The sequence below is a fragment of the Sciurus vulgaris genome (genome assembly GCF_902686455.1).
Source record: "Sciurus vulgaris genome assembly, chromosome: 13".
NCBI lineage: Eukaryota > Metazoa > Chordata > Mammalia > Rodentia > Sciuridae > Sciurus > Sciurus vulgaris.
In genome coordinates, this window is record NC_136474.1 from 74867307 (window position 1) to 74888497 (window position 21191).

At 45.9% G+C, this 21191-nt stretch overlaps 1 protein-coding gene and 1 long non-coding RNA gene across 6 annotated transcripts in view; one reads left to right on the forward strand and one right to left on the reverse strand.

Annotated features, from left to right (window-relative positions):
- Window positions 1-21191, forward strand: part of MAPK4 (mitogen-activated protein kinase 4) — a 147088-nt gene that overhangs the window by 104873 nt on the left and 21024 nt on the right. The window lies entirely within an intron of this gene.
- On the reverse strand, window positions 9489-20789 carry LOC306643388. 3 transcript variants are annotated; one of them, XR_013758923.1, is made up of 4 exons: window positions 19280-20789; window positions 14098-14231; window positions 10710-10797; window positions 9489-10501 (listed from the first exon to the last, which is right to left on the reverse strand). It is a non-coding gene; the product is annotated as an uncharacterized lncRNA (long non-coding RNA). The 3 variants fall into 3 exon arrangements; XR_013758924.1 differs by having other exon boundaries at window positions 13350-14231; XR_013758925.1 differs by lacking the exons at window positions 14098-14231; window positions 19280-20789 and adding an exon at window positions 11000-13038 and having other exon boundaries at window positions 9490-10501.

The following is a 21191-nucleotide window of genomic DNA, read 5'->3' on the forward strand; positions in this document are numbered from 1 at the left end:
TCCTGATCCAACTGTGGTTGGTTTGATCATTGTTCCCGATCTGGTCCTGTGAGTGGCTCCAGAGAAGTCTTCATTACTTGAGGGGTAATTTCCATGTGTAGCTCAGGATGTTTATCTCTCAGACCTGTGATCCTGGAGGGAGGCAATTCCATTCCCTTGGATGATCGCTCCTGCTTAGGGGGTCAGTCTGATCGTGGATGACTTTCTGGAAGACATAGGACAGCAACCAGATACTTCTAGTCACCACTCTAGGGGTCTGAAACAGGATGCTGCCGATCTTGATCGTCGACTCTCTTTACAAGTCGTGTCTCAGGCAAAATAGGTTAGGGGAAGTTAGGAAAGTAAGCCTTAAACTGCTAGTTTTTAGATGAACCTTTTTTACATGATTAACACACTTCCGGGCAGAGCTGAGCAGGAATCTGAAGACAGATACAGAAGAAAGGTGGAGATGCCAAACTTTATCCTGCTTTCAGTTACCCACTGGGCATCTGCAGGTCTGAGTGAAGGGCCAGTGCTTGGAACAAAGGCAGCTTCCCTCCACTACCACCATCTGTGACAGCACATTCCCAGTAAGGAAGGTGTGAACTGAGGTCTCTTTGGGGATGAATTTCCCCATGTTCAACCTCAGCGCCTTACTAGTGTGGAATTCTCATCCAAGTTCGCCTGAAGGAGAGGGAGCCAGGAGTACAGAATGACCTGCCACACCTGGCTTCACGGTCCCAGGAAACCAGTGGTATAAAGGTGGCTTTCAGCAGCCCATGAGCTGAGCTAAGAGGAACCCAAAGCCAAAAGGACTGAGTCACGGGTCTGTTTCTGTGTGGCTTTTTGTCCTAGCTGTGTCCTGGGGTCATCCACTGCCCTCCCACCCCTGACCCCTGTGGGTCTGAAGTGGTGTGGGTGTGGGCAGCCCATGCTTCTGCAGCTGGGAATCGGCATCCTTGTTTCACCCTGAACTAGTTCCTGGAACTCTGGACTCACAGTGCTGCACCCTGGGTGTTCCTTCCCACCAAGAGAACTCCGAATCCTCATACCGACCCTGTGGGGAGGCAGGCCAGGTTAACCATTGTCCTCCCTGCATGGATGAAGACTAGTGAGCCCCTGAGCCTGACCCTGGGGAGGTCATCCAAGGCCCCACTGCTAAGCGGAGACTGGACCTGGCCTCCAGGGGCCTGGGAGAACAGCTGATAAACCCCCTGGGCTACAGAACTTGGGAGCCCTCCTAGTGCGCTCTGCAAGGAAAGGAGGGTGGAGTCAAGTTTTGACCTCTGCCTTTCCATGAAGGAACTTGGAGCATAGAGCCGATCCCCGACATTCTAGGTCCTCACTCGGCAGAGATGGAACCAGGACAGAAATTGCCATCCTGAGTCCCGGGCCCTCCTCTCTGTGGTTCCCTGCACAGTCTCCTGCCCTTCCCTCGGGCCTCCTGCACAGCTGTCTGCTTTGGTCTGTCCTCACAGGAAACCTGTGGAGGCCCAGGTGTTAGCAACAATAGGTTCCCTCCGTGGTGGGGCTGGAGCTCCCCCTGCCCCAGCATGCAGCCAGATGGCAGAGGCCACCAGCAAGAGTATTCCTTTGAATAGAACAATGCTTCATATTTGCCTTTAAACTCTATTTTTAAAAACAACTTTATTGACCTGTAATTAGTACACCATACAATTCACCTCTTTAAAGAGTATAATTCAGTGACTCCTACTATATTTGGAATTGTGCATCCATCAGCAGAATAAATCTTAGAACATTTCATCACCCCCAAGGGTAACCTGGATACCCTGAATTGCTGCCTCCCTCCCATAGCCTCTCACTGCCCCCCAACCCTTGGCAACCATTGATCTTTCTTATAGATTTGCCTACTCAGGACAGTTCTTATAAACAGAATCATATACTATGTAGTCCTTTGTGGCTGACTTCTTCCACTCTGCATGTTTTCAAGATTTATCCATGTGGTTGAAGCAGGTACAAGTACTTCATTTTTTCTTTATTGCCAAGTAATATTCCTTAGCGTGAGCATACCATTTTTGCTTATCCATTCATCAGTTGATGGATGTGCTATTGTTTCTTCCTCTTGGCTAATGCTGCTATGAATATTCCTGTACAGCCTTCATGTGGACATGAAGGCTAGCCTGGAGCTTGTGCTCCTCCTGCCTTAGCCTCCCAAATTGCTGGGATTATAGGCATGAGCCACCACACCTGGCTCACTATGATTTTGGTTTGTGTTCCTCTGATGGCAAATGATGCTGAGCATCTTTTCATGGCCATATGTATATCTTCTTTGTATATTGTCAGATCCTTTACCCATTTTAAATTTTTTATTATTGAATTGGAAAAGTTCTTTATGTATTCTGAATGCAGGCTCCTTATCAGATGAATGATTTGCAAACACAAATTTCAACTCTAATCCTGTTGGTTGACTTTTCACTTTCTTGATCATGTCCTTTGAAAAACAATTTATTTTTCATTTTGGTGATACCTAGTTTGCCTATTTTTTTCTTTTGTTGCTTTTGTTTCTGATGTCACATCTAAGAAACTATTGCCTAATCCACAGTAGTAAATATTTAGGCTATGATTTCTTAGTTTTATAGTTTTAGTTCTTCATTTAGGTCTTTGATCCATTTTTAGTTAATCTTTGTATATAGTGTGAGATAAGGGTCCAACTTCATTCTCTTGACCCAGCCCCATTTATTGAAAACACTATTTTTTTCTCTTTTGAATTTCTTGAAATCTTTAAAAATACCAATTTACTATAAAGATCAAGGTTATTTCTGGATTCTCAATTGTTCCATTGACCTGTGTATCTCTCTTATGCCAGTATTATACAATCTCCATCACTGCAGTTTTGCAGCAGGTTTTAGAACCAGGGTATGTGAATCCTCCAACTTTGTTCTTGTTCAAGATTGTTTTAGAGAGTCAGTACATAAAAAGCAATGAAGCACTAATATATGATATAACATTGATGAATCTCAAAACCATTATACAGAATAAAGAAGCCAGACACACAAGGTTACATACATATTGTGTGGTCCTGTTTATCTAAAATGTACAGAATAAGAAAATTCATAGAGATAGAAAATAGAGTAGTGGTGCCCAGGGCTGGGGATCAGAAGAAAATGGGACAAGCCTGCTAATGTGAATAAGGTTTCTTTTTGGGTGGATGAAAATGTTCTGGAATTAGTAAGGATGGTTGCACCATCTTGAGGACCCAAAACCACTAAATGAAATACTCTAAAGTGGAGAATTTTATGTCATACAAATTGAATCTCAAAAAACTTAAGAACTAAGTTATCTGAGTTATACTTACTTCTATTAAAGAAATCATATATATAGTTCAAAATATTTATCAAAAGAAAAAAAATCCAGACCCATTTTACAATTAAATTCTACCACATACTTAAAAAAGAATTAATATCAGTTGTACAAGTTCTTTCCAAAAATTAGAGTACTTCTTAACTCATTCTAATCATCCCTGGGATAACATCCCACACAAAACAGTGTAAGAAAAGAAAGCAACAGATCAATATCTCCCATTAACGTGGATACAAAAATGCTGAATAAAATTTTAACTAATTAAATTCAACAATATGCAAAAGGTGTTGGGGGCTGTGCCACGTTGGCGGCGCCGGGATGGCTCCTGATCACATCGGCAGCGAGGAGGTTAATAGACATAAGCACACTCAGGTGATTTTCTCGTCCAGGCACACAACGTATGCACATGTGGTTCTCAAGCACTAATTGCCTGCTCCGAGCGTCTGGCCTAATCTTTGCGTAAGAGGCGTGGCCCTGCACTCCGCGTCCTGGAGGAGATATAAGCGTGGGCGGAGCGAGACATACACACAGCAGCCATTAGCAGCCAGAGGGAAAAACACGCGGCAGTAGCTAGTAGGGACATACGCAACAGCAGCCATTAGCAGAAAAGCCAGAAGAAAGAACACAGCAGCGAGTAGGGGCAGCGGCGGAAGGCAGATCGTGGACCGGAGAAAAGCCTGTCTTTCTTTCAAAGTTTCTCTCTTAAGCAAAGTTTCTTTCTCTCTGATAAGCGGGGTCTCTCTCTCTCTCCTCTCAAAGCAAGTAAACCTCATTTCCTCTATCCTCTATAAACAAGCAAGAAAGCAGTGCACCAAAGAGAAAGATAGAAGTGCCTCAGTTTCCACTCCACCACCCATAAGACCCGTGCAAGTTGTTGCTGCAGGCGGTGACAAATATCCACGGATTTTGGAACCGCAAAGAGCCAGCGACAAAAGGGATAATACGTATTGACCCATATGCAAGTTTGGAATGCAAGTTTGGTCTGATATTTGAAGATCAGTGTTATAACCATTTTGGAGAATGGTCTAGCAAGTTAAACTTACCTCTGACATATGACCCAAACATTTCATTTCTATGTCGGAAAGCATGTCCATACAAGTATTTATACTCAAATGCTCACAGCAACTTTCTTTCTCAAAGTCAAAGCCTATAAGCTATCTAAATGTCCATCAACATTCAAATGAACAAACTGGTATATCCAGACAATAGAATTACTATAATACAGGGGAGTGAACCACTCAGCAATATGATTGAATCTCAAGGTAATTATGCTGAGTGAAAGAAAACAGGCAGACATAAATAAATAGAGTAAATGCAATAAGTCTCCATTTATATAAAATTCTGGAAAATACAAACCAATTTATAGTAACAGAAAACAAATTAGTGGTTGCCTAGGGATGAGGCAGGATTATAGAAAGACATAAACTTTTGGGGTGATGGATGTGTTCATTATTTTGATTGGCAATGGTTTCACAGTATATATATCAAAACCTTTCAAAATTACATACGACAAACATGCAGCTTTTTAGTTATACCTCAATAAAGTTTGCTTTAAAATAAAGATATTTATTCAATCACCAAATGCTTGAGTGCCAGCAACGGTGTGGCTACTGGTGATATAGGCTGAAACACGAGACCCTAGACAAGATCCGCCATGGTGGAGTTGGTATCTAGGTGGGAGCTTACAGAGGTGGCAGCTGGTCAACAGCGCCAGGGATTCACCCCCGCAGCTCTGGAGTTTCCTCTCTTGGAGACGCAGGAGAACTGACAAGGCAGTTGGGTGCGGGGCCATCTGGAGCAGGAGCCCACCATAGGAGGGATTTGTTCCTTCTCCCTGCATGTCCCCTTGAGGCATCTTATCACCACCCCTGCGCCCACCATCCATGCGCCCACCCCTGACCAGCAGGGAGTGGCCACGCCTGGCATTCCCTCTTGTCTGTGAACAGAACAGTCACGCCCCAGAGACCTACTGAGCAGAGAAGGCCATGCTGTGTTGTACAGAGGAAGGGGCTGAGGAGAGAGGGGAAGCCTGGTGGAGAGATGAGGAGCCCTGCTGCTGGAGAGCTTTCTGGTTAGTTTTCAGTGCTTTGGGGCTGGACTCTAGCCCTGCCCTAATCTCCCTTCAATACCCCCAGTGGAGTCCCTTTGGGGCTTAAATTTCTAAGTGGCCTGTGACTGCAACCAAGGAGAGTTTTGACTACCCTTCATTCCCTTGGGTGGGCTCTGTCTTCAGAAGGCTCCTTGTCATCTGTGGTGTCACACTTGGGTCTTCAGAGCTGAGGCCATGGCCCTCAGAGGGCAGGGACAAGGTCCCTGTGGGAGAGGAGGAAGGTCAGGTAACTCCAGTAGTGAAGACAGGAGAAGGCAGTCCCCAGCGACACCCCCGGGGCCCCCTAGAAGCCGGGAGTGGGAAGGCACTGGGAGGAACCTGGGTGGGATGGATGCTCGGGGCAAGAAGAGGCGGTTCCAGGCAGACCTGTGGGAGCAGAGGCGGAGGCCCGTGTGAGAGGCCGGTGGGGCAGCGGGCAGTTCTCACCTGCCTCTCCTCTCATCTTTTTGTTTCCTTTTCTGAGCCTCTTTGCTCGCAGCATTCATAGAGGACCAGAAACACACAGTGCTGAAAGAAGTTGCTCATTTGGAAACAAAATCCTGGCCTGAGGTTCAGACAGTCTGATTTCTAGTCTTTTCTGTTTCCAACTCACCGCACTGCTAAGAGCAAATACCCCGCTCTGTGCCTTGGTTTCCCCTTCTGGCAGGGAGAACAATAGCTGCTTTTCCTTTCCTCTAAGGGCACAGAAGCAGTATTAGGACTTAAAACCACAGGGCCAGAAGGACCAGCAGGCTGGTGTCAGGGACCTGGGCTCTAGCCTGCTCCCTAGTATTACCTGTGTGACCTGGAGCAAGCCACCCAACTCTGTGAGGCTTAGCTTCCTCACTCACTCTTCGATGAAAGAGAATGAGGGTCTTCATCCCTCACATGGCCTTGGGAAGATCAGCCAACAAACAAGAACCCCCTTCGAGATGTGAAGCTGCAGGCGTGCACAGCATGCGCCATGACTGCAGGAAGCTGGCCCGATGGCCAGACTCCCCGCCCCGCAGTCCACCTGGAGGCCAAGACCCCAAAGTGCAGATGAAGAGCCGCGCAGCCTGCATCCCCTGCGTCCTCCACCTCCTCAAGGGAGGCGGCTCTGTTCGCTTCACACCTTCGGATTGCGTTTGGGGGTGATGCCAGGTGAAACCTGCCACCTTCCTCAGAGTGGTTCCAGATAATGACGCTCAGCTCTCCTGGAGCACACTGTGGTCTCAGTGACTTGTGTCTGCCACCCTCATGGTGAGTCCCGTGAGGGTGCCAGCAGGTCAGGACTTGACAGGTTTCTCAATAAGACAGTGGCATCAGCAGAAAGCAAAATAGCAATTAACGGAGACTCTACAGTAACTACAGCAGCACAGCTTTCACACCTGTGCCTGTGACGGCCAGGTAAGAACTCAGACATCAGCCTGTACCAGAGAGGCCTCCAAACAAGGAGACTCGGAAGAGGAAACAGGAAAACACACGTGTGGAGGGAAGACAAGAGCGGGAGGTGGAGGGGCAGCCGATGAGCAAGCCAGGGGCCTGGTGACCCCACCCTGCCCTACAGTCACCTCATACACTGCTCCTGGCCTCAAAAGGCAACTTGCCTGACATGGTGGTACAGCCTGGAATTGGCTTTGCAGAGAAAAGCAAAGAATAGCAAAACAAAAACAAGTCTCGTCAGGAATTCTGTTGCTCTTGAGTTTTTAACTTCAAATTAGTTTCTGGTCTGAACATTCTGTAGACCAAGCTGCCAAATGAAATTCTAGGTTTTCACCCTCTACCTGTAGTCTTGCACCATAATAAACTCAAATTCAGAAAGACCTGGAAGCTAAGGAAGTCATTCAGTCATTGAAAATTAAATTCTGTTCCCTGGATGCTATGCACCAAGGCAAGACATTGAACAGGGACATTTTAGAGATGTTTGCAGAACAGGGGTTGAAACAAAAAGTCTTTTCTGCTTAACCCTCAGCCAGATCCATACACTACTCCCCGAAACTTTGTCCATGTTACATTCTTTGTGATGCTCTGCTTCCTTTTTGAACAGTGGATTTTCTTCTCAGATGTGGCTCCCAATTAAGCAAACCAAATCTACCCGACTTTGCACCCACTCTCTCCCTCAATAGGGATGTTCGTTCATGTTACTAAACTGCCACTCAGTTTGCAAATAGACTTCCGCAGTTCCCCTTAAGCTTGTGCACTTGAAGGGATCCAGGTTTTCCTCTACCTGGTGTGGCCCAACTGGCTCATCTGCCGCATGAAGTGAGATTTCCTGAAGTCTGTCAGTTACCCACTTGCATCCAAGGCCATGAAAAAAGTGTGTTGGTTCCTTCAGCTTCACTTGGACTGATCGGAGGAGAGGGGAGCAATTTGAACAAAGGCTACCGATTCTGAGCAGTGAGCCCAAGGAGCAGGATCAGGTGGGCCTGAGGTCCTTCACCAATGCTCTGTCTTAAACTCTGCCACTAATCTTTCCCCAAAGTCCAGATGAAGATGGCTAAGCCCATATGTACACATAAAACAACTCCAGTGAGGTGTCAGTCCCACACCTGACCATTCGTCCACAAAAACTGTACAGCTCAGTGGCTGTTAGTGTATTAACAGTCATGTACCATTACCACAATCAACTTAGGACATTTTCTTCACCCCCAAAAGAAATACCATACCTGCTAACAATTATTCCCATTTACCTCTACCCTCCTCCAGCCCCCACCCTAAGCAACCACCTATCTTCTTTCTCTCCAAATGTGCCCATTCAGGACATTTCATATAAATTGAATCATATGATATTAGTGAGCCCTTTGGGGACTGGCTTCTTTGACTTAGCATAATGGTTTTAAGAATCATCCATGTTGTAACACATGCCTGTAGTTCATTCCTTTTCATGGCCAAGTAACATTCCATTGTATGAATATTATGAATATGTCTTGCTCAATCCATTCACCAGTTGATAGTTATACAGGTTGTTTCCACGTTTTGGCTAGTGTGAATAATGCTGCTGTGCACATTTATAGACAGGTATCCATGTGACCTGTGTTTTAATTTCTTTTGAATATATACCTAGAGGTTATCAGAACTCTGCAAATTTCCTGAGTTTTCCCTCAAGGGTCTCTATGTTTAAAAGGAGATTCTCCTTCCTGTAGACTCTCAAATACATGATAGTCTAAATAAAGACAAATAAAGGCTCTGATAAGTCCTATAATGAATGAACTTGCTTATCTTAGAGTTATCCAAATTTATTTGACATAAAACCTACTCAGCAAGTAACATCTCAAATAATTAATAACACTCTAGGAAGACTAAGTTATTCCAAGTCCTTATTGTAAATGGTGTTTTAGGATTAATGCCTTGGACCCTGGAATCTGGTCCTCCTTATCAGAATGGGATCCTAGAGGCCCCAGATCAAGGTTCCAGGTTTCCATCTGTACAGGCGTGCAGGAGGGAAAAGAGGAAACGGGAAGAGGGGCGGGGACCTGCCTTTTCTCCTTCACCTAAGCTGGACCCCAGAGGGCTGGCCTCCTAGGCTGGCTCTCCTGCCTGCTGGCCAAGCCAGCACTACCTGCCTTGTCTATATGAGATCAGGTATGCGACCCTCCTGGTCACATCTCCGACCTTGCCTCTCCTGGGCTTTAGCTCTTCAACTAGTGAAAAAGGAAAGTGCAGCTGTATCCCCTTTTCTGAAGTGACACTTTCAAGTTGAACTTTGGTATTTCTAACCCCCCCACACACCTACTCTTTTAGGGCCAGGGGTGAGTTTGTATGCAACCTCTCCCAATCGTCTCTGAAGAGCACGAGCATCTGGCGACTAACAGCCCAACACAGTGAGTGAACGTAGGTGGAAATGTTTTAGAAGAGCCATTCTCCTATTGAGAGCGACACATGTAGAACAAAGATGTTAAGAGCTTTGGGCAGAGATTTTAACCAACGAAGGGATTCTACACCATGCAACCATTTAAAATCTCTTCGTGCATGAGACTTCACCCGTAATAGATGAAATAAAAAAGTAGGATAAGGTCAAGCGAAGTAGAATCACTTCATTGGGGGGGGGGGAGTGTGTGTATGTGTGTGTACATGGAGAGAGGAAGGAAGAACAGGAATCACTCAGTTTTGATGCCCTTATGGAGTGGGGTTGAAGGAATCTTGAGAATTGAGGAGTGACATTGACTCCAAAGTTTCCTTCTTTAATTATGGAATCTTTAAAAATGAACCTAAACCACTTTTGTCATTTAAAAACTCAAATTTAAATAGAGACCTGCCCTGCGAGGCAGTGAAATGAATCTCCAGGGACCAAGTAGCACGGAGGGAGCAAGGGTCTGACCTCACCAGATGTAGAAAGGAAAGAGCTGAGGTCAGCTGAAAGTTGGCATTTTTGGGTGGGAAAAAGATCATGTGGGCCCAGGCCAGCCAACTTCAATGGCAGGGCATATTCTGCCTAAGAACCCGGGCTGCGTACAAGCCGAGCTCTCGCTACATGGTCACTGAAGTACCTGTGGGACCTTCAGGTGGAGGCCACTTTCAAGAAGCAGCCACCCTCCAGTCAGGGCATATAGAAAAGATGCACTTGGCCCAGAGAATTTCTTTGCAAAATAGGTTTCAATCATCCTCACGCTTTATCTTAAGATGCTTTATCTTCTCTCAAAACCCTCTATGAACCTTTAAAAGGAAGCTAGTATCAGCTATTTGCACTTTAGAAGGAATTTGAACCAGAACCACGCAGAGATGTTAATATTTTAAGTTTTTAAGGTTGAATCTCAGAGAAAGGACTCTTCAGATATCGGCCAGAAGGCAGTATTTTTCAAGCAACCTTTTAGATATTTCTCCAGGAATCACACCACCCAACTGTCCTCTGTGTGAAGCCTCTGTCAGGCGTCCCCACCCTGAGCCTCCTTGCTGAGCCTCCTCCACTTCTGGTGGCCCCCTCTGCTCCTCTGGAAGAAATCTGCCCTTCTTCTTCGCGAGCAAGACGACACACTTGCCACCTCTGTTGCCAGCCACTGCACCCTTTGCAGAAGAGAATTTGGCTGCCAGGATTGAGGAGGATTCACTGTCGAGAGCCCAGGAAAAATGATGCCGGAGAGTCACAGGGAGGGTGATCGGGGTCTTGGAGATCAGAAACTTGTCCTCGTCCCCCTGGTGCTGAAGGTTAAACACCCGAGAAACACCAAGGCAAGCGCAGAAAGCAAGCTTTATGTAAGAGAGACAGAGGCAGCAGACAGGGGTAATCACTGTGTCCCTTGTGTCTGGGAAGCACGATCCTGATCCCGGAGGTGTTAACTATTAGAACCCATTTTCTTTCTTTGATACCCGGCCCTCATCTTCTCACCCTCTCAATCATTACCTATACCAGCTGCCAGGCCTTCCAGCCCCTGCCTCAGTTTCTTGAGCCATGTGATGTTTCCTGGCCCTTCAGGGCTGCAAGCTGATTGCTTTTTGGCAAAGAAAGCATGTGGGAAGTCAGTTCAGTGGACTCATTTTATAGAATTATTCTCTTAACCTTGTGTCCCCGCCATCCTCATCTATCTGTCCCCTTACAAGGATACAAGCCCTCTCATACCAGCCCTGGTTCTGTTTCTTAAGAATTGTGGGACCTTGGGCAGAGTGTGCACCCTCTCTGAATAGTTTGCTTACCTATAAAAGGGACATGACAGCTTCATTTTTTTAGGGTTATTCAAAGACTCCATGAGACAGAGCATGGAGAGTGCTCAGCACAGAGCCTGGAGGAGGGGACCCTCGGCAAACAGGCATTCTCTGGAGTTCTTGTTTGGCTGGCAGATGGAGGAAAGAAAACAGAAGGACCAAAGCAGGCTAGCGGCTGGGCTTGGAGGACTTGGGACAAGGCACCTGTTTCTGCTAGCCTCTTCTTTGATCCAGTGTCCCCAGTGGAGAGTAGTGGGTAAGGACAGCTGGTCACTCCGAATGGAGTCGAGGTTTGAACTCACAAGTGGGGGCACAGCTCCCCTGTTCTGCGGCGACATCCATCTGAACCACAGGCAGGAGGGGAGGGGGAAGGTCCGCGGCAGCTACAGAGGGCGTGTGCTGCACACACGAGGGCATTAGGTCGCCCCCAAGCCCACGGATCTTTGCTTTACACATGCTTGGAATAAGCTTCATTATCTGGTTGTCGAATCCATAGCGGATTGTAGACAACAAACTAGGGACCAGGCAGGCACACTTTGAGTAGAGAGAAGTGACAGCTGATAGTCGACAGGCAAGGAGACGGAAAAAATATAAAAGCAGACAAAAGAATTCACAGTCACGGCTCTTGGGCTCTCTACAGGAGCTTCTGAGAGCTGATGTGTCAAATCTTGACCCCGTGGAAGGACGGCCAGCTACAATTCAGCATATATTAAGAAGGCAGCTGAGCAGATGCTGGGAACAATAGACCCTTGGGTGGGTGTAACTTTCCAAACTTGCCTTGCATTTGATTTCCACATGTCTGATTATCATCAGACCCGTAACAACCCTATGATACAAGAAGGGTGTGTATTATTGTCTCCCATTTTGAAGATGAGGAAACTAAGGTCTGCAGCCTTTTGCAAGGCCTGCCCAGGCTTATAAAACTAGGAGTGATAAATCTGGGCTGGTCTCCAGGACTCCTTCCCCTGCAGACGTTTCCAAGCTGTGTTTCTTGGGTGTCTGCCAGGGGCCAGGAGCTGCACAGGATGCAGAGGTGCCTGTGAGCAAGGCTGTGGCTTCCCGCCTCTGATTCGTTGGGAAGTGCTCAGTGTTCATCTGCAGGAGACCAGCGTGCAGGATCAAAGGTCCTGCTGCCCTTACCATTTGGGGAGCATTTCTTTCCAACAGGATTAAATCCGAAGAAAGTTGTGGGCTGTGAGCAGACTGGGACAAGCCTGCTGTCTGGAAAACTCCGTCATTCGAACAACTCACCTAACAATGTCTTGCTGGAGTCAGGTTCTCTGAGGACCACCCCAGGCGGGCTTCTGGCCTCCATTTTCCGCCACCACCCCATGCACACAGGGTCCTCGGGCCACCCAGAGCCATTGGCACCCTTTATAATCCCTGTCTGAGGGGACAAATATGTCCCTCCTCCTCACTTCAGAAGTCCCCCAGCTGGAGTGCTGTTTCCTCAAAGTCTTGCTGAGAGACAACTAGCACTCTCCTGAAGGACACTCCACGAAGAGAGCACGCTTATTTCCTGTTTGCGTCTGCTCCCTCCAACGCAGCCCTGTGTTCAGCTGTTTAAGGTGGCTCTTGGGTGAACCTTTCTAAAAACAATCGATATTCATCAAGTACATGACAGGTGTCACTCTGCATTTCAACTGTGGTCTCCCATACACCCATAATATTGCCCCAAAACAGTTGGCTCTCTGTATTCACAGGTTCTACATCTGTGGATTCAAGCAACTGCAGATCAAAATCATTCAGAATAAAAAATTGTTTCTACTGAACATGTACAGATGCTTTTCCTTGTTATTATTCCCTAAGCAATAGACTATAATGATCTACATAGAATTTCACTGTATTAAGTATTATAATTAACAGAGATGATTTAAAGTAACATGGTTACATGTAAATGCTACACCATCTTATATGAGGGACTTGGACATCCACAGATTTTAGTGTCTATTGGGATCCCAGAACCAATCCCCCACAGATACCAAGGTAAAACTGTAATATGGTCCCTTTTTTAAAATTGTTTTTAGTTGTCAGTGTATTTTGCTGAAAAATCGAACCCAGGGCCTCACACATCTAGGCAACTGCACTACCACTGAGCTACAACCCCAGCCCTGGAATATATTCTTAATGTGGGAATATCAGGCCTCCTTGGACCATCTAGGTGGCCACTAAATCCCCCAGGAAGAGCTGCCCCTGCTCACTCTTTGCCAGCCTCCTGCTCCACTGGCTCCTTATATCTGCATCTGCACCACTCTTATCAGGAGCCAATGAAAGAGCACAGTGGCATCCTGATGCCAGGCAAGAACATATGTCACCACCATCATCATCCACAGACACTTACCCAAGATGGAACATCTGTGCTGAGCCATTGTAAGGGGAAATTATACTTGTACTTCTTCACCTGGCCACTCTGAGAATTAAATACACCAAATAGTCAGTGTCTGCTGAGCAGCAGCGCTTATTATTATTTCTGTTGTTCAAGCCTGACAGGCACAGGTAGGCTAACTAGAAAAACAAGCCTAAATTAAAATCTTAGCGAGTCAGACGAGGTGGCTTCGACAGCCAAGGTGGAATGAGTGACGTGGACGGGTCTTCCTGCAACCTTTCCTTTTCCTTTCTACCTTTCCAGCCCCATTTTTCCTCTGAGTAAGAGGTCATTTGGAGCTGGAGGACACCCTGAGGACATGGCCTTGAAGGGAGCCTTCAAGATCTAGACAAGAAGGGACGGGGAGAGAGGAGGGACATTCCAAAGACAACTGCAGGAGCAAAGGACAAAGGTGGTGACATCCCACGCATGGAGAGGACACCTGGGGAGAAGAGGCTGCATAGGACAGGAGGGGCAGATCAGAAAGAACCTGAGAAATGAGGAGTGTGGGCATGATACAAGAAGCAAACAGGAACCGTGAGGTCTCCGACACTCAGCTGAAGGGAGACTGAGAAAGGGAAGCAGCAGCTATGCAGAGCTTGGCGCTTCGTGTGTTTTCTGTTTCATCCTGACAGCAATCCTTCCACATAGGTATTATCTCCATTATGCAGATGAACAGCCTTAGGTTCAGAGAGGTTAAAGAAGTTCTTTAAGTCACCATTACATAAGTTACTGGTGCAGGATTTGAACCCAGATCCAAGGTTGATGTTCTCAATACAAATGTGCAGCATCAGAAGAATCTCCGTCTGGCAGAGGAACGCAGGATGCACTAGGTAAGATGAGAGACAGGTTCTTCAGCTAAAATAAAAAACAAAAACCAAAAATGTTTACCATACAATACATGAGGCAACCCTGTGTCCTGGAGCACCCAAGAGTCAGAGCCCCAGCAGAGCAAGAACACCCAAAAAGGATTTTTAAATAATTTGATGTTTTGCTATAAAAGAAAAATCAAAGTAGTAATTGTGGGGGGAAGATTAGACCTAGGTTGGACTTCTGAACACTTATTTTATGGTTTGTGCTGGTTGTATTTGTGTTGCATACAAGAAGGGGCACCATCCCAGTATCAGTCCTAAGGGCCCCTAAAGAGCTTCATCTGCCCAATGGACCCAATGAGCTGAGTGGACTGAGGCTCCCACACCCAAGGCTCAGAACACAGTATGAAACAAAGCTGCTGTGAACTTGAATCCTATGGTCCAAATCATAGGAGTTGGAACAAATCACTTGGACTTCCTTGGAAACATGGAAGTGGCAGTGTAGCAGAACCCACAGATCCGAGCGGAAGAGCCTGGGCAGCCTTCACCCAGAAGGTAATCCCGAGAACCTCCTCTGGTCTTCTGGCTGAGGGCCAAAGCATCAGCTGGTGTGATGCCCATAACACAGCCTGGGAAGTCAGGTGCAGAGACAGCCCTTTTTAGCAGCATGGCTTGTTTAATGAAGGCAGTTACACAGAGACAGATGGTGACGGCAGCCGATACCCATGCTAGCTGAAGGCTGTGGGTCAAGGTCCCAAGGACACACAGGAAGTCCACCTGGGCTGAGGCTCCTTACATATGCATGGAGGAGAGACGTGGCACTTGAGCCCTGAACAGAGAAGGAAGTGGGGCTGAATGAAGCAGGAAAGAAGGCTCAGAATTTGGTTCTGTAGTGCAGAGGGACTCTCAAAGGGTGATCCCAAACCACCAGCAGCAGCATCACCTGGGAACTTGTTAGACATGCAGTTCTCTGGCCCCACCTGAGCCTTGTTGAGTCAGAAGCTCTGGGGTGGAACCAGCCATCTGAGGCTTAATAAACCCTCCAGGTGGTTCTGATTTGTGCTCAAGTTTGAGAATTGGGGGTGTAGAGAACACATCACTGTTCAAAACAGGACCTAGGTTTACTCATAGCTTTAACACTTACCTTGTTCACTGTATCTTTTCAAAACCTTACTTTACCAATCTGTAAAATAGGATTAGGAATACCAGGGCAGCATATGGATGCTATAGGATGGGAGTTTATCTGCCCATGACTGCTGTTCATCACTGCATTAGCAGGCCTGGCAAGGAAAATGAGGCAAAACTATTGTTATCCACAGATGATTGCAGTGTCTGAAAAATCTCAACCTGCAGACAAACTAGTGATTTAATAAGAAGACTTTATTTAGCAATGTTGCTGAATATAAGAGCAATATACAAAAATCAAGTTCATTTCTGTCCACATTCCCTCTCCTGGAGAGTCCACAGGGCCTTCCCACAAGGTCTCCAGAGTGATCACTCTCCATAATTTGCTTCAGCCTATGAGGACAAGGGCTCTGCCCTCATTGACTTCAAAGGAGAGTCCTAGAATATGTCCCTACTTTCCTTCCTAATTTGGAAGTTCTGTCAAGAGGTCTTCCTGTTCTCCTTGATCATTATCCTCTTCTCCTGACATTTTTATTCCTATTCAGGGCCAGATTTATCACAGATCTCATGAAGCTTAACCTCAAGGCCTCTCACTTACACAACCCTGCCCAAGGCCCTGCAAAGGGCCCCAACAGTGTATTCACATGATGTGTTAGTCAAATTTTTGCTGTTGTGACAAAATACCTGGGAAAAACAAATTAAAGAAGGAAAGATTTGTTTTGGCTCAGAGTTTCAGTCCCTGGTCAGCTGGCTCCATTGCTTTTAGGCCTGCAGTGAGGCAGAAACATAATGGTCGAATGGTATGGTAGAGGAAAGCTACTTACCTCACAATGGGAAGCAGAGAGAGAGGAGGGGGCCAGGGAAAGATACATCCTTCTGGATCACACCCCCAGTGACCAACTTCCTAACATTTCCACCACTTCCCAATAATGCCATCAGCTATGAGCTCATCAATGGATTAACCAATGGATGAAATCAGAGGCCTCATGACCCAATCAAAATATTTCCCAAGAGTCTCACCTCTGAACATTACTGCTTTGGGAACCAAGCCTTCAACACATGAGTGGAACATTCCATATCCAAACTATAACACGTGGTCATGTATTTTTGTAATACAAAGTCATTTTGAGCATGATATGACAGTCTGTTGACAGTCTGACCTTCCCTGTCATGCTTCCTCACGTTCAGTGATACTCTCATGGACAGGCATTTTGGGAGGGTCTAACTAAGGGGAGACTGAGCCAGGGGTACATTTAGTTTGACAGTAGTAGGATGTGTTTACATGATTTGAAGTTACCTCTCTTTGGCCAGCAGTCTTGGGTAGGATTAACTTCTAGGAATCCTCTGGCCCACTAAGCCAACTCAGGGGGTCATAGAACAGAGAAACAGGGCCCCACCCTACAACTCAGAGCATGTGAATACAATTAGGACAGTATCAAAAACCTGGATGAGTGTCATCAACTCAAAAATTAGTCACCACATATGAAAACTGCAAAGGCCCCTGAATATTACAGCTCATATATAAAAGAATATGTAATAGAATTTTTCCCAAATGTGATAATAATCCTGCAAATGCATAAGATATTACTATAACTAGTTTTGAATATGAGAGAAATTTCTAAACTATCAACCACCCTAAATTATCAACTATATTAGAGGGAACACTTATCTTTTCAATTATCTCTCAAGCCCTGTTGTCTTTAAATTCCCTCTGTAGAAAATTATATTGCAAAATTGTCATAGAAGAGAGGATTAAAAATTTTGCAGAATATTCATATTTGCTACCTGCAGTTTGCCAAGCAGCTAATTAGCAAAAATGTTATTTTTATAAATTATGTTTATAAGTATTTGCCAGCTTTTTATAATTTTTAATTTGCTTCCATTACTTTTCTGATTCAAAATAAGGGTTCACTTCCATATATAATCTTATTTTTATAATTCAGTATTTTTTAAGAGACCCCCCCCAAACAGGGATTCACCCTGACCCCCTTTCTCTTTCTTCATACAGTGACTACCCCACTCACATCCAGTGTGCATCCCCATTCACACAGAGCCACGTTCGGCAGGCACCATTAGGGCTTGCTAATAGAAGATAGTCACTATTCCTCCCCCAGGCACCATATTGACGTATTATCAGACTTGCCTCGTATTTCCCATAGCCTGCCCTGAAAAAAATTGGCCCCCAAGATGCACCTACAAAAAATTGAATATGTAGTCAAGGAGGTTTGATGAATGTCACATGCTAAACCCCCATCTAAGATATCCTAAGACTTTATAAACATGTTGGTTATTGCCAGCTTGTCCCAAGGGTGTTTGGACACACACCCTTATCTCCCCTAATACCTGTACTATAGCATTGTTAGATGTGAACCCATTCAGGAAATGCTGCCTTAACTAAAAAGTCATTTGTAGTGAGGTTCCCCTGAGCTGGGACAGCCAGGTAAGCCAAGTTCTGGGCAAGCAGGGCTTTCCTGGCTCCTTGGACCATGTTGTTGAAGCAGCTACTTCCTGCTGACATACTGACCCCTGCTCAGGGCCAACCCTGCAACAGGAGCCTTGTTCCAAGCCTGCCCTTCCTCCAAGCCTGTGAGAGAAGCACCTCTAACACATTTCAGATAATGGCAGTCCCCTCCCACAGCCTCTGTTTAATAAGCCACCCAGGGCTCTAAGATCTATCCTACTCCACAGACCTAAGTTCCACCTGATCCTGCGTCGGTGAAAAAAAGCCAGATGATGACATATGTCTTTGTGCTTCTCTTAGTCTACTGACTCCATCTGAGCTATCCTCAGGGAAGATTGTGTTTCAACCCAGAACCCAGGGAAGGGGACGTTCAGGGAAGCTCTTCTGAGCATGCTCTGAACTGTGAACTAGGGAAGATTCCAACCCTCTGGGAGGGATGACGTAAGAGCAGCTGTGAGGAGCTGAGCAGACAGCAGGAAGCTGCCACAGGAGAGGCATGAAGGGACCCGTCCGATGAGGGACTTCATGATGTCCTTCCTGTGTCATCCAGCTCCCTGCCTCAGCTTCCTCCTCTGCAGAGCAGGGATGTAATAGTGTCCACCTTCTGCAACTCTTGATGATGAACTGAAAGAAGACAGAGCTGAGTCTCCAGCCCGTGGCCAGCACCTGCCAGATAGTCACCATTACACACATTACTCGCAAGTGGTTTTGAATTAATATTTCCTGTCTTTTGGGGGGTGGAGTGGCAGGGGGGTGCCACAAAGCCCCAAGTCTGACCTCAAGGTTGGCCCTGGACAAAATTAGCAGAGGAGAGGGCTCAGTTACTACACTACAGTAGCATCACCATCCTGTGACATAGAAATCCAAGCCCATACCCCACAGCTGGGGGAGTCCTTAGATTTCAGAGGGCTGGACTTGAACAGAGAGACTTACTTTGCCCTGTGGTTTTTAACATAGCAATTAAGTGTTTTTAAAAAAAAAAAAAAAAAAGTTTCCTCTGGACTAGTGTTCGATTTCTAAAATTTCATGGATATATCATTCTGCTAACACGGACATATCATTAAAAAATAAATTCAAGCAAGCAATCGTGGACATAGCAATTATCCTTTAGCTTAAGATTTTTATCCCATTCATTCAACAGATTTTAAGTGAGCATCTCTCATAGAGTTGTGAGCTTGGATGGAGAGAGGTCAGGTGACACAAGGCTTGTCACCTGCGCCAGTCAGATGAGACAGATCTGCAATCATTTCCCCAAATAGAAATTAAAAATAAACACAAGTCTCAAACAGAGTTCTCATGAGGGGAGCTGATCTACTGCTGGGTAATGGGTGCTCAACCTGTACTCCATCATTCTTTCCTCCGAGATGTTCTCAATTATGTATCCCTGCATTCTCATGCGGGATGGGAGAGGAAGTTTTGCTAGGTGACAGGAGGAAAGTGAGAATATTGCTCTTCTTTGGGGGCGGGGGTGGAGGCCAGAAAGGGGAGATTTGCAGCTCAGAGCTCACCTTTTCTGCTGTGCATCCCAAGGAGGCCACCTGGCTCCCTCCCTGGATGCCCTCTGCTTCTGCTCAGATGTCCTCTGATGAAAGAGGCCTTCCTGGACCACCCACCCCACTCCCCCTATCTCCTTACCCTGCTTTATTTTTATTCTTCACACTTATCTCCACTGGACATATACATTTGTTTGTTCAGCTGTCTTTCCTGCTAAGTTGTGTGCTCCATGATTACAGGGACTTTGTTTTATTCACTGCTGGGATCAAATCTCAGCTCTGCCAATTATTAGCTAATTTAACCTTGGTCAAGTTACTCATCTCTCTATGCCTTTTCATAGGTCATTTTGATCATTAAATGCACTAATGAGAAAGTAGCCCTTGGCACAGTGCCTGGCACATCAGAAGTTCTCAATAAATATTAGTCGTTGTTTGATTAGTCCTTTTCTGATAGATTCTTACTTCCCGCAGATAAGTCCTCTGCAGCGCTTCAAGGATTCATTTTGTGTTAGGTGGAGCTAGAAATAGAGAAATGCATTAATTAGGAAACCATGAAAATACTGCTTATCTCTTCAAGCAGGTGAATTATAGAACTCTAGGATTCTGGTTCTCAAATTTGGCTACACACTAGAATCACCTGGGAATTTTAACAATTACTTATGCCTGTGTACCACCCTGAGCTTCTGATGTAATTGGCCTGAATATCAGGATTTGTTTAAGTTCCCCAGGTGCTTTTAACCTGTAGCAGGTCTGAGACTCACTGCCACAGAGAGCCGCCAGATTTCCTCTTGAAAGTCAGTGAGACAAATGTCTTTTTATGGCCTGGCAGTTAATGCATCTTCCTAAAAGGAGCCATTTGCTCACAGACAGATCCATTAAAAATTAATCACTGTGGCCCAGCGGGGCTCCTCGCTTAAAGATTGCTGTTGAAGCCTGGTGCAGGGGTGCGTGCTGGTGATCCGAGCTACTCAAGTGACTGAGTGAGGCCGGAGGATTGTGTGTGAGGCCAGCCTAGCCAACACAGACCCTGTCAATAAAAAAAGATTGCTGTTGGGAACGATGCAGCCATCTAGGATGCTAACGACCTGCCAAGGAGAACTTGAGACACCCCAGCAGTTCAACAGGTGCCAAAACTGAGGCTGAAGCAGCTGGACCAAACCCTCCCTCCACCTCTCGAACCAGCCCAGCCACAAATTCTGGTGAGGATGGTGGTGGTAGGGTGGTAGGGATGCTGTCCCTGGTACATCTCTGGACAAACAAAACATTTTATCATGTCTTTGAACTGAAGTAGGATTCAGAGTCCATGATTTGGACCCCATGAGAATAAGGTCCCCAGCTCTTATCTGTGACAAGGAGTTCTAGTTGAATTAGAAGACAACTGCATTGCGACAGAGTGCTTTTTAAAAGAAGTCCATCTCCACTCCCCACACTGTCCTGCTGTTGAAGAGTAAGGGGAAGTACATTAATGCCACGTGAAACAAGCCAGACACAAGGACCAGTCCCGACAAACTCATAGAGACGGGAAGAAGAACAGGGGGTGACAGGGACAGGGAGAGGGGAAAATAGGACATTGTTCAGTGGGCATAGAGCTTCAGTTTTGCAAGATGAAGAGTCTGGAGCTCTATGGTGGTGGTTGTTGTACATTGTGACTGTGCTCAATACCACTGGGCAGTACACTTAAAAATGCCTAAGATTTTTAGGATATGCATTTTTTACCACAATTAAAAATAATTTTTTTAAAAAGCAATTTTTTTTTAAGTAATGTGACTACATGGGGTCTGAAGAGTGTGTCCAACAAGGGTTGCAAGCTTAGAGTAATTTGACTAGGTTTTTCATTTACTTCTGTGGAAACCTGAGGAGAGATGGTGAATTCCAGTGGGCAGGGTGTCCCCTAAGCATAGTGTATAGAGGAGGCAGCCTCAAAAGG